Source organism: Pleurodeles waltl, chromosome 2_1 (assembly GCF_031143425.1).
Source record: "Pleurodeles waltl isolate 20211129_DDA chromosome 2_1, aPleWal1.hap1.20221129, whole genome shotgun sequence".
In the NCBI taxonomy this organism is placed as follows: domain Eukaryota; kingdom Metazoa; phylum Chordata; class Amphibia; order Caudata; family Salamandridae; genus Pleurodeles; species Pleurodeles waltl.
Window position 1 is genome coordinate 325,976,730 of NC_090438.1, and position 12,986 is coordinate 325,989,715.

The 12,986-nt window shown below is 43.8% G+C and overlaps 1 protein-coding gene across 2 annotated transcripts in view; it reads right to left on the reverse strand.

Annotated features, from left to right (window-relative positions):
- The window catches only part of HTR2C (5-hydroxytryptamine receptor 2C), a 3,940,131-nt gene that overhangs the window by 1,792,509 nt on the left and 2,134,636 nt on the right, over positions 1-12,986 (reverse strand). Inside the window, exon 7 of one of the 2 annotated variants that reach the window (XM_069206051.1) lies at positions 4,334-4,419. The exons of the other annotated variant lie outside the window; for it this stretch is intronic. The gene's annotated coding sequence lies outside the window, so the exon portion shown is untranslated. The remainder of the gene's footprint in view (positions 1-4,333; positions 4,420-12,986) is intronic. 2 annotated transcript variants of the gene reach the window in all.

The window sequence follows — 12,986 nt, forward strand, 5'->3', positions numbered from 1 at the left end:
GACTCTGCCTGTTTGTGGACTCCCTGTCTGGGTCAGACTGACAGTTGGGGAAGTTTGTGAATCTCCTCTAGAGAGTGACACAAAGGGGGCTGGAGTGTAGACTGCATATCCTGATGAGCCATCTGAGCTGGAGTGGAGGGAGGAGTGGTCACTTCCACCTGAATCGGTTGTGCCTTCCCTCACACAATGCAGTCTCCAACCCCCTGGTGTGTATCTGGGGCCTGGCCTGGGCAAGGCAGGATCTTGTGAACAACAGAGACTTTCCTTTGAAGTTTGCCTAAGCAGTATAAGTATTGGATCCAAACCCCCAGACTTTGGATCACTTCTGGAACCAAGAGGAACCTCTGCCAAGGAGAAGAGCTGAAGAGCTGAGGAGAAGTACTGCCCCTGCCTGTGACGGTGCATTGTTTGGCTAACCTGCAGTTGCTGCTTCTGCCTGTGAAAGGGGACAAAGAGTGGACTTTGCTGTGCATTCCTGCTTGAAGAATCTCCAAGGGTTTGAACTGAGCTTGTCTCCCGTTTTGAAGTCTCAGCCCATCAGGGACTTCCTCTGCCAGTACCTGGACTCTCTACTCTGCCAAGTGGTGCCTTATCCAGTCCATGGGCCCTTGATAGGTGAAGTTGGAAGAACAAGAGCTAAAATCAACTCACAGAACACTGTGCGGGGAAATTTAAGGCGTACCATCTGCAACACGGCTTATTAAATGATGGGCCACCTGCTTCGCAGCAAGAATTAATGCATCGCAGCTAGAGAAACAATGCAACACCCGCTGGCAGCTGCTGATAATGATGCATGCCCTGTCCAGAAAATGACGCATCGCTCTCTTGTGAGGGAGACAAACAATGCATCTCCTGCCCAACTGGAGAAGAAACGATGCACGGCCTTCACTTGCGAGTAAGGAATTGACGCAACGCTTACTTTTCCCATGCAGCTTTATGTTTAACACAAACCAGGTACTTTGTGTAAAATTAACGTTTTCATTGTTCTCTACGGAGTAAGATTCTTACTCTTTTGAAAATTCATATATTGACTTGTGCATGTTGGATTTGTGTTGTTTTGGTTTTGTTTGATTTAGATAAATGTTACCTATTTTTCTAAACTGGTGTGGTGTCCATTTTGTAGTGTTTTCACTGTATTACTTTGTGTGTTGGTACAAATACTCTACACATTGCTTCTGAGGTAAGCCTAACTGCTAGTGCCAAGCTACCAAGGGGGTAAGCAGGGGTTATCTAAGTGGGTTGCTCCGTTGCCCTGACTAGAGTGAGGGTACCTGTTTGGACAGAATGCAAACTGATTGTCAACCAGAGAACCCATTTATAAAAGAAGGCTTTACCAGATTAGCTGCCAAATGCAGGTACGCTGAATGGTAACTGACTGGTGAGCATGATCCCTCCTTGTACTTTTGATTTCTTATTTACGTTTGTAGTATAGCCAAAATCTGTTAACTTCCACTAACATCCATCCATCCATCTTGGCATTAAGCTTATTTACCCACCATGCTCCATGGCTTACGTGCTATACAAATTTCCACTGTGCCAAATTTGACTGCTCAATACTGCAATTTGTTGTGAAGAGGTCAATATCCCACATACCTTGTATGGGAAGTTCTATCCAAATGCTGATAGAAATTCTCTGTGAGCTGTGAGTGTGTATTTTCTTCCTATGAGCCCAAATCACAGATTCCTTGAATGGTCAGACTCCCTATTTGACTCCCTTTAGTACTGGGTTCTGCCACCCCCTGGTTGATGAGCCATTTATCTAATATTTTTAGTGTTTGTGTGTAGTAAATTAAATTTCAGTGGTACTGTTCAAACCTTACCCATAGGTTGCATATTTTATAAGTGCTTCTAAATGTATGTATCTTTGGCAAACATTCTATTTTTATTGCAATTGTGAAAACACTCTTGTATTGTATCTAACCTCAAATCTTCTCACCACCTCCTTTGAGTCAGGCTGTGGCCTCTTGACAAAGTCATATTAGTTGGGAAACCAACTTTCTATCACAGACTGAGTTTCCTGTGTCCATGTGTGTATGGATCACTTGTTTGACATTGTGTGTGGTCCCTAACTACCTCTCGTCCCATGGGTTTGTTCTACAGGTCACAACGGTAGCAAAAGAATCAGAAAGGAAACAACACTTAAAGAGATCTGTTGGATTTCTGTAGTTTTTACCCCTTATCTATTCCCTGGATCATCATCAGCAAATATGACCCTTTTAAGGGGAAGGACAAAGGGCCAATAAAGTTATTGCATTAACTTTCGACAATTTTGATGAATCAACATCCACCATTATTTCCACGGCGGTGCTGTAATTTAACAGTTTTTAATACTCCCTAAAACCAAAAGACACAATTCAACACCAGAAGTATTAAAACGATCATCCACTTTATTTTGCATACCGGTAATGTGAATTTAATTGCTGTGTAACTGATTAGATTACACAAATGAAAGTTCATGATTCTAAAGTAAACATCAGATTCAAGATTTTTCCAAAGTAAATATCAGAGTCAAGATAATGAAAGTAACTTTTTGGCAATAGGAGCGAAACAACAGAGTTTTTACGTGCGAACTGTATCTCTGTAAATACTACACATGCTGCTTGCCCCCATAAATGTAACCACGATTGCTATAGTGCGCAAAACCCACTTTAAAGTCATCACCATTTATGGGCGGCAGAGTAAATAATTTCAAAATTAAAATAATGATTACTTTCTACTTCATTATTTAAAGCTGTCTACTTATGCATACCAACATGAGACATTTTAATTCACAGGTTGACATGATCACACAAGCAATTGTAGTGTTTGCAGCTGAAGGAAAACAACCTGGACGGATTTGCTCATTCTACAGTTTGTTGGTTTCTATGTACAAATTGCTAATAAGATGAGGATTCCACAATGCAGCACATACGAGATGATACTCTAATTTGTTTCCTGATCTCCAATTTTACTGCTCCAGTTTCACGGTCCCGGGGAAGGCAGACCCTTTTTTCTAAAAGCAAAAATGTAGATGTTCGCACATGGTGAGAGTTGAACTACCATTTAGAAGAACAATATAATACCCACAGAACATTTATCATTTTAAGCACGTTAAAAAAAAGATATAAACGGAATATATACCAATAAATCTGATTTAAAAAAATCTGATTAAAAAAATATCTGATTTAAAAAAAAAAAAGGAGTCGTAAACTGTGGCTGTTCACTGATTCCTTGCATAATTAAGTAGAAATATGCTCAGCTCACCATTAGCAACTTCCCTCCACAAACATGACAGGGGAAACTAACCCAGGTTGACCTCAACACGGATAACATGAAACAGACTACTTGGACCTGGGCAAATAATAAAATCATCTCAAATTATTCACTCTCTGTCCAATATAGTGTTGCAGTTTATGTTATCAGTAGAAAATACTATGCATACACAGGGACTTTGAATACTTCTCCTATTTAAAGTAAAGCTACAATTTTAATGGCAATTATCAGTTTTAGAAGTGATGGGATTGGAGCATATTGGAGAGACATCAAAGGACAGAATTGAAGCACCAAATAACCTCAGTTTTTGAGGGAGTCATGCACAAAGGGAGACATGTTTACAAATAGGGTCTTGATTTGTGGAACACCAGAAAAATGTACAAAAAAAACATTAAATGCTCTGAGTATGCATGTCTAGAATTAGGGGTGCATACTTGATGCTCTTTATGGTCCTGATTTTTTTTAGATTGATCAGCGCAACAGTTTTTGAATGTTTTAACCTCACTCTGGACATGTTTTGATTTTAAAGACATACACTGTAGCATGCTAAGTTTTTTTGGATGCTACTGTTAGAGATCAGTCAGTGTCATGTAACATTAAAAGAGACAGTGAAACGGATAGTTGTCAAGCCCTATATTCAAGCCATTAAAATGAATGCCAAAAACGCTGATTCATTTCTGAACAATGAATCTTAATGTTAATGTTAAGGCAATGCATGTCAGCCATTTTACTTCCAGTTTCTAATTCATATGTTTTACTTACTCTTTGCAGTCCCTTAGAGTGTAAGCTACTTCCAACATGTTGCATTTGTGTTTTTGTTGTGTTTCTTATTAAACTGGTATAGTGCATACTTTGATTCCCGCCAGGTGTTTGACGGGCTGCGATTGAAAGCTCTGGCACTGAGGCTCGAGGTAGTGCATATTTCTGACACTGCCTGTCAGTGGATTGGTGTCTCTGCAGAGCACACAGTGATGGTCAATAATTCCAGTTATAATTGAAATTCCATCTAAATGTGTGTGAAGGGAGTATACAGTTATCAAAATATTGACAAGGCGCAAGTAAAAGAAAATTAAGTACTTACGTGTGAATGAGTGCAGTGTATGCTTAGCAGCAATGAAGTAAAGGCGATGGGAGGAACTGCATTCAGGAGACAGTGAAAAGAGGGTGCTGAAGAGGAAAATTATGAAGTTTAAGATTTGCAGATGGGCAAGATGTGGAGAGAAAAATAGCATACATGTCTAACAAAGTGCACATAAATAAAGAGTAATGCTCCTTCTACATGCGTCAATAATATTTAATTCACAGTTTCCCACATTCATTTTCCATATTAACTATTTACAACAAAATCATTGTTGTTACTCATATATCTATAACTACTAAGAACCATTGACAACTCCAAAAGTCCTAGCAGGTTTTAAATGTATGTCAGTTATTATAAATCTTTTTGCAATAACAAAAAGCTCAGAAAGAAACCAAAATACCAGTGGGTGGCACACTAGGAAAATTACAGAAAATTAGCTCACATATTTCAGCCACACCCCTTTCCGAGACCATCACTTCTCATCCCACTTAAAGCCCTGTCTGGGCATATTTCTATTTGACTGACTGCAGCAAGCAGCTGTGGGTGCTTCCCCGAGTCTGGTTAGAGCATTTTCCACTAAAGTTGATGCTGTACTCAGTACAGCACACTGAGCAAGCACACACTTTACAGGACCTAAAGTTGCTGCACTGTACAGTTTGCACACTACAATAACTGTTGAACATATCAATACAGTAAGATTTGGGAAACTGTTTATGTGTCTAAATATTTAACCCCTAGGGTGCCTTGGACGAGATCACCTCGTCCTGCACCCGGGAACTGGGGGGAGCGCTAGCGCTCCCCCCTTGGGCTTGGGTCGTGGATGGAAGGGGAAGTCCTTCCCTTTCTGCCCACGACCACCCCCTTGGCAATCCGATGATGTCAGTGCGCACAGCGCGCGACGTCATCAAATATTGTCGAGGGACGCGCTGGAAGCCATTTGCTTCCAGCGCGTCCAGGAGAAAGGTGAGTCCTTTCTTCTTTGGGGGTGGGGAGAAAACAGACACGGGGAAAGGAAGGAAAGGGTTTTTCCTTTCCCCCGGTGCCTGTTTTCTGTGGATTCCTGCTCCAGGATCACGGACGGGGCCCGTGATCCTGGAGCAGGAATCCCCACTAGGCACCAGGGATTTTCTTATGTTGGTTGTTTTGGGGAGCGACCCCTTGGGCAAGGGTCGCTCCCATTGGGGGCCATATTTTTCCTTTTTCGCCCCCCCCCCCCCCCCAAGGGAAGATCGGCCGATTTTTCTGCCGATCTGCCCCCGGGGGGGGGTCAAAAAACCACTAGACACCAGGGATGCTTTATTTACAGCATATTGTTTGGGAGCAAGCCCTTAGGCAACGGTCACTCCCAGTGGGGGCTATATTTTTTTCTTATTTCACCCCCCCAAGGGCAGATCGGCCAATTTTTTGGCCAATCTGTCCCCAGTGGGTGGGGGGGGGGGTGAAAACCACTAAACACCAGGGAAATTATTTTCTTTGTTGTAGGGAAGCAACCCCTTAGGCAAGGGTTGCTGCCCCGGGGGCAATAATTTTTTTATATGTTTCGGCTCCCCCTTGGGCTAGATAGGCCATGTTTTTGGCCGGTCTGGCCCCCGGGGGGGGGGTCGAAACCCACTAGGTGCCAGGGATAGTGAGGTGTGTGTTTTGTGTGTTTGGGGGCACCCCTTGGCCAAGGGTCGCCCCCCAAAGGGGGAAACTTCATATTGGCTATCTCTGCCCCCCTTGGGGGCAGAGGGGCCTATTTTTGTAGGCCCATCTGCCCCCAAGGAGGGCGGAAACCACCAATATGGCAGGGATTTTTTTTTTGGTTCCCCTTTTTTTGTTTAGTGCTGGGGGTGCCCCCGTTGGTCCCCTTTGGCAAGGGTTGCCCCCTAAAGTGGGCACAGAGCTGTTGGCCATTTCTGCCCTCCTTGGGGGCAGATCGGCCAATTTTTATATGCCCATCTGCCCCCAAGGGGGGCAGAATCCACTTAGGCACCAGGGATCCTGTGTGTGTGTGTGTGTGTGTGTGTGTTTTGTGTGTGGGGGGGCGGCGGCACCTTTGGCAAGGGTCGCCCCCCTTGGAGGCAGATCAGCCTATTTTTTTTTTTAGGCCCATCTGCCTCCTAGTGGGGCAGAAGCCACTTAGGCATCAGGGACAATTTCTAAGTTCTTGGTGGTGGGGTGTTTTTCAACTGGCGAAGTATTTGTATTTGTGATTATAACAGTTTATTTCTTCTTTTTGTTCTAGTTCAAAGCTTTTGCTTCCTTTGCTGTGGATCCTTGCTGTTTTGGCAGTAGTTGTCCTGCGGTTTGCATAGTTGCATGTTTTAGGTAAGTGAAAGCAATTTACTCTAAAGGAGTATTGCTGACATGCATGAATGACATGCTTGTAGGTGGTGTACTAAATGCAGTATTGTGTGTGCAATTGTCCTTAGATTTGAGCACAATGTTATTTGAGTTGTCATATGTTTAATTTGCTTTTTTCTTTTTTCTTTTTGGTGGGATATCATTGGTGATTGCTGTGTCTGTGCAGAGTAGTTGCTGGTGAGTAGCTTTTTCAGGCAAGTGAGTGGTATAGTTTTTTAGTATATAACTCTTTGTGATAAAGCTACACTCTGTTTATTACTTATTTTAGTACTAGTTGTTGTTGGCAATCCATTTGTTGTTAGTGAGGATCATGGCTAGCCGCAGAGTGACCGCTCAGCATGTTGTTGGCATGCTCTTTGAGTCATCTTCAGACCATGATTACGAGACTGACTCTGCATCTGAGGCAGAGGAGGAAGTGAGTGATTCTGGCAGTGAGTTTTCTGTCCGAGAGTATTCTTCTGATGAGGAAGCTACTCTCAGTGCAGATGAAGGGCCTGTTGTAGAGGAGGACATTGATGTGCCAAGAGTGCAGCCTGGGGCTGAAGGGTTTCCCATTAGAAGACCTGACACCTGGATTGCCCCAAACATGGAGCAGCCACAGTTACCTGCATTTACTGGTCTCCCAGGGTGTAGAGTCAATACGTAAAAAAAATTGCCTGTCCATTTCTTTCACTTGTTTATGGACGATGTATTTTTGGAAGAGATTGTGGAGCAGACTAATTTGTATGTAGAGCAATATTTGCGGGACAACGCTGCAAGACTTAAGCCTCAGTCTAGAGCTACTCAGTGGGTTCCCACATATCTGGAAGAGATGAAAAAGTTTTTAGGTTTGACTTTTTTGATGGGGTTGATCAGGAAGCCGTCACTGGCTTCTTATTGGTCTACTAGTCCCTTGATGGCAACGGCTATATTTCCTGCAACTATGACACGTAATTGGTATTTGCTTCTTCTTCGTATGCTACATTTTGTAGACAATGCTTTAGCCTTGCCACGAGATCACCCTGATTGTGACCGTCTTTTTAAGATTAGGCCTGTCCTTGATCATTTTGTAGATCGGTTTTCAGAGGTCTATGTTCCAGGCAAAGAGATAAGTGTAGACGAGTCTTTGGTCCTTTTCAAGGGGCGTTTAGTTTTTAAGCAGTACATTCCTAGTAAGAGGGCACGGTATGAGATTAAATTGTATATGCTGTCAGAAAGCAGTACAGGATATGTGTATAATTTCCGGGTCTACACTGGTAGGGATTTCAGTATTGACCCTCCTGGTTGTCCGGCCACTTTTGGAGTTAGCGAAAAAATTGTGTGGGAACTTGGTAGACGACTGTTTAACAAAGGTCACTATTTGTACGTAGATAATTTCTACACTGGAGTGCAGTTGTTCAAGGAGTTGTTCAGAGTGGACACTGTTGCTTGTGGCACAATCCGTTCTAACCAGAAAGGCTATCCAAGGGAGCTTGTCTGTAAAAAAACTTGAGAGGGGACAGTGCAGTGCCTTGCGGAATAATGAGCTGCTATCTTTGAAATTTTCAGACAGGAGGGATGTGTACATGCTATCTACCATCCATGATGAGAGTACTTCCCCTGTGACTGTTTGGGGTCAGGTTGCGGAAGTGAGCAAACCTGCGTGCATTTTGGACTACAATAGGCACATGGGTGGTGTTGATAGAGTAGATCAGAGGTTGGAACCTTACACTGCTCTTCGTAAGTCTTACGTGTGGTATAAAAAGTTGGCCCTACATTTATTTCATTTGGCAACTTTTAATACTTTTATTGTGTTCAAGGATTGTTTACCTGAGTCAAGGATGAAATTTTTTACATTTCAGGAGTCAGTGATAGAGAGCCTTATTGTGGTGGAACGGGCAACAGTTCCTGGAGTAGAAGTGGTGGAGGATGTGGCTAGATTGAAGGATCGCCACTTTCCAGATCACATTCCTCCCACTCCCAAAAAAGACTTGCCCACAAAGAAATGTAGAGTATGTGCCCGGAGATCAATCCGGAGGGAGAGCCGGATGTACTGCCCCGAATGCCCTTCAAAGCCTGGGCTGTGTGTGCCCAGCTGTTTTAGAAGTTACCACACAAGATAAAACTTTTGGGAAATACCGTGAGGGTAAACTGCCTATTTTATACTTTCATATGTTTGGTTTCACGGTTGGCATTACTGTCATGTATTTAGTTAGAGCTTTTGTGTTTGTAGTTTTGTAATTATTTTATAAGTAGTTAGTGGTTTCTTTGTTGTAAATCAACAAAAAAAGTGATGGCGGTGTGCGTGGGGTGGCGCTTGGCTGGCGGTATGGGTGGGGTGGCGCTTGGCTGGCGGTATGGGTGGGGTGGCGCTTGGCTGGCGGTGTGCTTGGGGTGCCGCTTGGCTGGCGGTATGGGTGGGGTGGTGCTTGGCTAGCAGTGCCAGCCAAACGCCAGTCCACACACTCATCAGCTGGTGTGATTGCTGTATCAGGCATGTGTGTGTATGAATGTGATGGGCCCTTGACTGGCGCGGTCTGTCGATGTGAGTGTTGTAATGTGCTGGGCCCATGGCTGGTGGCGTGAATGGTCTTGTGTATATCATGTATGAAAGGTGTGTGCCTTGCCATGGCTTTACACCTCACGAGCTGTGAGTCATTGGTTCAGTTTTTTGTCCTTTCAGTTATTACCAGTGCATTTCACTTTTGTGAAATCTCTTGTTAATAAAATTTTATCTACTGAACCATCACTCACCCTCGTGCCAAATCCAACCAGTATGTGTGGTACAAATGACAAAACCTGCTCCGCTGTAATCAGGCGTCGCAGCACACTTGAGACACACTAGGTGTCTCAGGTGAGACCCCGATGACGAAGCATGCCACCAACTTGGTTGGTGGGTGAGGGGTCTTTTTCACATAACCTAAGTGCATTTCTTATCACAATTTTTGTGTTTGGCACATCAGATGTATGTGGACACATCAAAATGATATATTGCAAAACTATCTGTGTTTGGGGGGGAGGGGGCACCTATGTTTTTGGTCCTGGGTGTGGCCTTCATCTAGGGAAACCTACCAAACCCAGACATTTTTTAAAACTAGACACCCCAAGGAGTCCAGGGAGGTGTGGCTTGCGTGGATCCCCTAACATATTCTTCCCCAGACTCCTCTGCAAACTTCAAAATTTGCTTAAAAAAGCATATTTTCCTGACTTTTGTTTGTACGATCACCGCTCCAGCACAAAATTCCTACTCCCCAGCGTTCCCCTCAGTCTCCCAAGTAAAATGACACCTCTCTTGTGTGGGTCCCCAAAGCAGAGTCAGTCTAAAGATGTATAAAAGAAGAATATGTCCTTATCAACTCGCTGTGCTATCCCCTCTATCTCTACAAGTTTTTGGCCTTATTCTGTTGCAGGCACCTGGCCCACCCACACAAGTGAGGTATAATTTTTATCGGGAGACTTGGGGGAATGCTGGGTGGGAGGAAATTTGTGGCTCCTCTCAGACTCCAGAACTTTCTGTCACCAAATGTGAGGAAAATGTGTTTTTTTATCCACATTTTGAGGTTTGCAAAGGATTCTGGGTAACAGAACCTGGTCAGAGCGCCACAAGTCACCCCATCTTGGATTCCCCTAGGTCTCTAGTTTTCAAAAATGCACAGGTTTGGTAGGTTTCCCTAGGTGCCGGCTGAGCTAGAGGCCACAATCTACAGGTAGGCCCTTAGCCAAAAAACACCTCTGTTTTCTGTCAAAAAATGGGATGTGTCCACGTTGTGTTTTGGGGCATTTCCTGTCGCGGGCGCTAGTCCTACCCACACAAGTGAGGTATAATTTTTATCGGGAGACTTGGGGGAATATAGAATAGCAAAACAAGTGTTATTGCCCCTTGTCTTTCTCTACATTTTTTCCTTCCAAATATAAGAGAGTGTGTAAAAAAGACGTCTATTTGAGAAATGCCCTGTAATTCACATGGTAGTATGGGCACCCCGGAATTCAGAGATGTGCAAATAACCACTGCTCCTCAACACCTTATCTTGTGCCCATTTTGGAAATACAAAGGTTTTCGTGATACCTATTTTTCACTCTTGATATTTCAGCAAATGAATTGCTGTGTACCCGGTATAGAATGAAAACCCACTGCAGGGTGCAGCTCATTTATTGGCTCTGGGTACCTAGGGTTCTTGACAAACCTACAAACCCTATATATCCCCGCAACCAGAAGAGTCCAGCAGACGTAACGGTATATTGCTTTCAAACATCTGACATTGCAGAAAAAAGTTACAGAGTAAAACGTAGAGAAAAATTGCTGTTTTTTTCACCTCAATTTCAATTTGTTTGTTTTCAGTTGTTATTTTCTGTAGGAAACCCTTGTAGGATCTACACAAATTACCCCTTGCTGAATTCAGAATTTTATCTATTCTTCAGAAATGTTTAGGTGTCTGGGATCCAGCATTGGTTTCATGCCCATTTCTGTCAATGACTGGAAGGAGGGTGAAAGCAGAAATGTTTTTTAAAATGGGGTATGTCCCAGTAAAATGCCGAGTTTGTGTTGAAAAATTGAGTTTTCTGATTCAAGTCTGCCTGTTCCTGAAAGCTGGGAAGCAGGTGATTGTAGCACAGCAAACCCTTTGTTGATGCCATTTTCAGGGAAAAAACCACAAGCCTTCTTTTGCACCCACTTTGTCCATTTAAAAAAAAAAATGAAATCTTCACTGTATTTTGGCTAATTTCTTGGCCTCCTTCTGGGGAACCCACAAAGTCTGGGTACCTCTAGAATCCCTAGGATGTTGGAAAAAAAGGACGCAAATTTGTCTTGGCTAGCTTATGTGGACAAAAAGTTATGAGGGCCTAAGCGCGAACTGCCCCAAATAGCCAAAAAAGGCCTGGCACAGGAGGGGGAAACGGCCTGGCAGCAAAGGGGTTAAAGACTACACATTCACAATTACTTTATAGAGCGTCATGCTTTCTTTATTAAAATGTGTTTTGGAATGCACAAATTGCCAATCTTTTTTTCAAATTGTTCTTTAAGGGCGGTACCCCCCGAACCATACATTTTTCCAACAAGCTTGCTCACTTTACTTGTTACTGAAAAGTCATTCACAACTTTTATGCCCCATCACTTTAAAATATCACCAGCCACCAATGCGTTATGTGGTGGTGAACTCAAAATGGTAGGCCTGAGATGGTTATTGCGCCAAGCCAGTGATCAAGGGCACTTTAAATACCAGAAAACTGTTCGATTTATAATGAAAAGTAATGATAATGGCATATTGCCTGACTTCGTTTATTGTGACTAGCCTATTTTAAAGACATTATGAATTTAAACCTGGGGTGACTTCACACTATATTCAAGCCTGTAATACACTCAGTTTTTGAATGAGCATTTTCTTGCTTAACCGCTCTGTGCCCCTGTCTGTCGGATCTACACATGTCTGGGTGAGGATGACAGTGGGGTTGTTTGTGCATTCACTCAATACAGTCACACAAAGGCAGCTGAGGTGTGCCCTGCATATCTTGATGGTCCATCACCAGGCTGATGGGCCCTCCTGGCCTAGAGTGGTGGGAGGAGATTACACCTACACCTGAATAAGGCTGTGACTGTCCTCACACAAAGCAGTCTCAAGCCCTCTGGAGTGCGTCTGGGGGCAGGGTAGGTAAAGACAGGATCTTGTGTACTATAAAGACTTCTCTTTAAAGTTTGCCTACTTCAAAGACAGAAATACTGGACCTTTGGTACCACATATTAACAATACTTCTGGACTGAGGACATTCTGCCAGGAATAAGAGCTGGATGCTGTAGGATGTACTGCCACTCTGCCTGTTACTTTGTTGTGCTGGCCTTGTGCTTCTGTCCTTGGATTGAAAGGAGTGGACTTGGTTTTCTACATCCTGCTTTACAAGGTTCTCCAATGGCTTGAATTAAGCTTGCCTCCTGTTAAAAAGTCTCAGGTCCCTCAAAGACTTCAGCTGCCAGAACCTGGGCTCTTTTGCTGAGAGTCCTGACTTTCTAAGTGGCTCCAAATCCAGTTCTGGGCCCTTGGAAGTACGCTGTGGTGTAACCAAGACAAAACCAAGCACAAAGACTACGGAGCGACTTCGGAACTGGTGTCACTGTCAGACTCTGTGCCGCTGCTTGCACCAGAGCCATGGAAAAGTGCAAAGATCGTGACCTGCAACACAGGCCGGACGTTGTCGCAGTTTCTCCACAGTCCTGGCACAGCATGGGTCCCGAGTGCTGTCTCACCGACATCCGTGACACCCAAATCCAACTCCGCTGCAGCAACTGTGGCCCCGTGGTGTGATTGCGGCACTGCAAAGTCAAAGCCTCGCATCTTGACTTGTGTATGTTGGATTG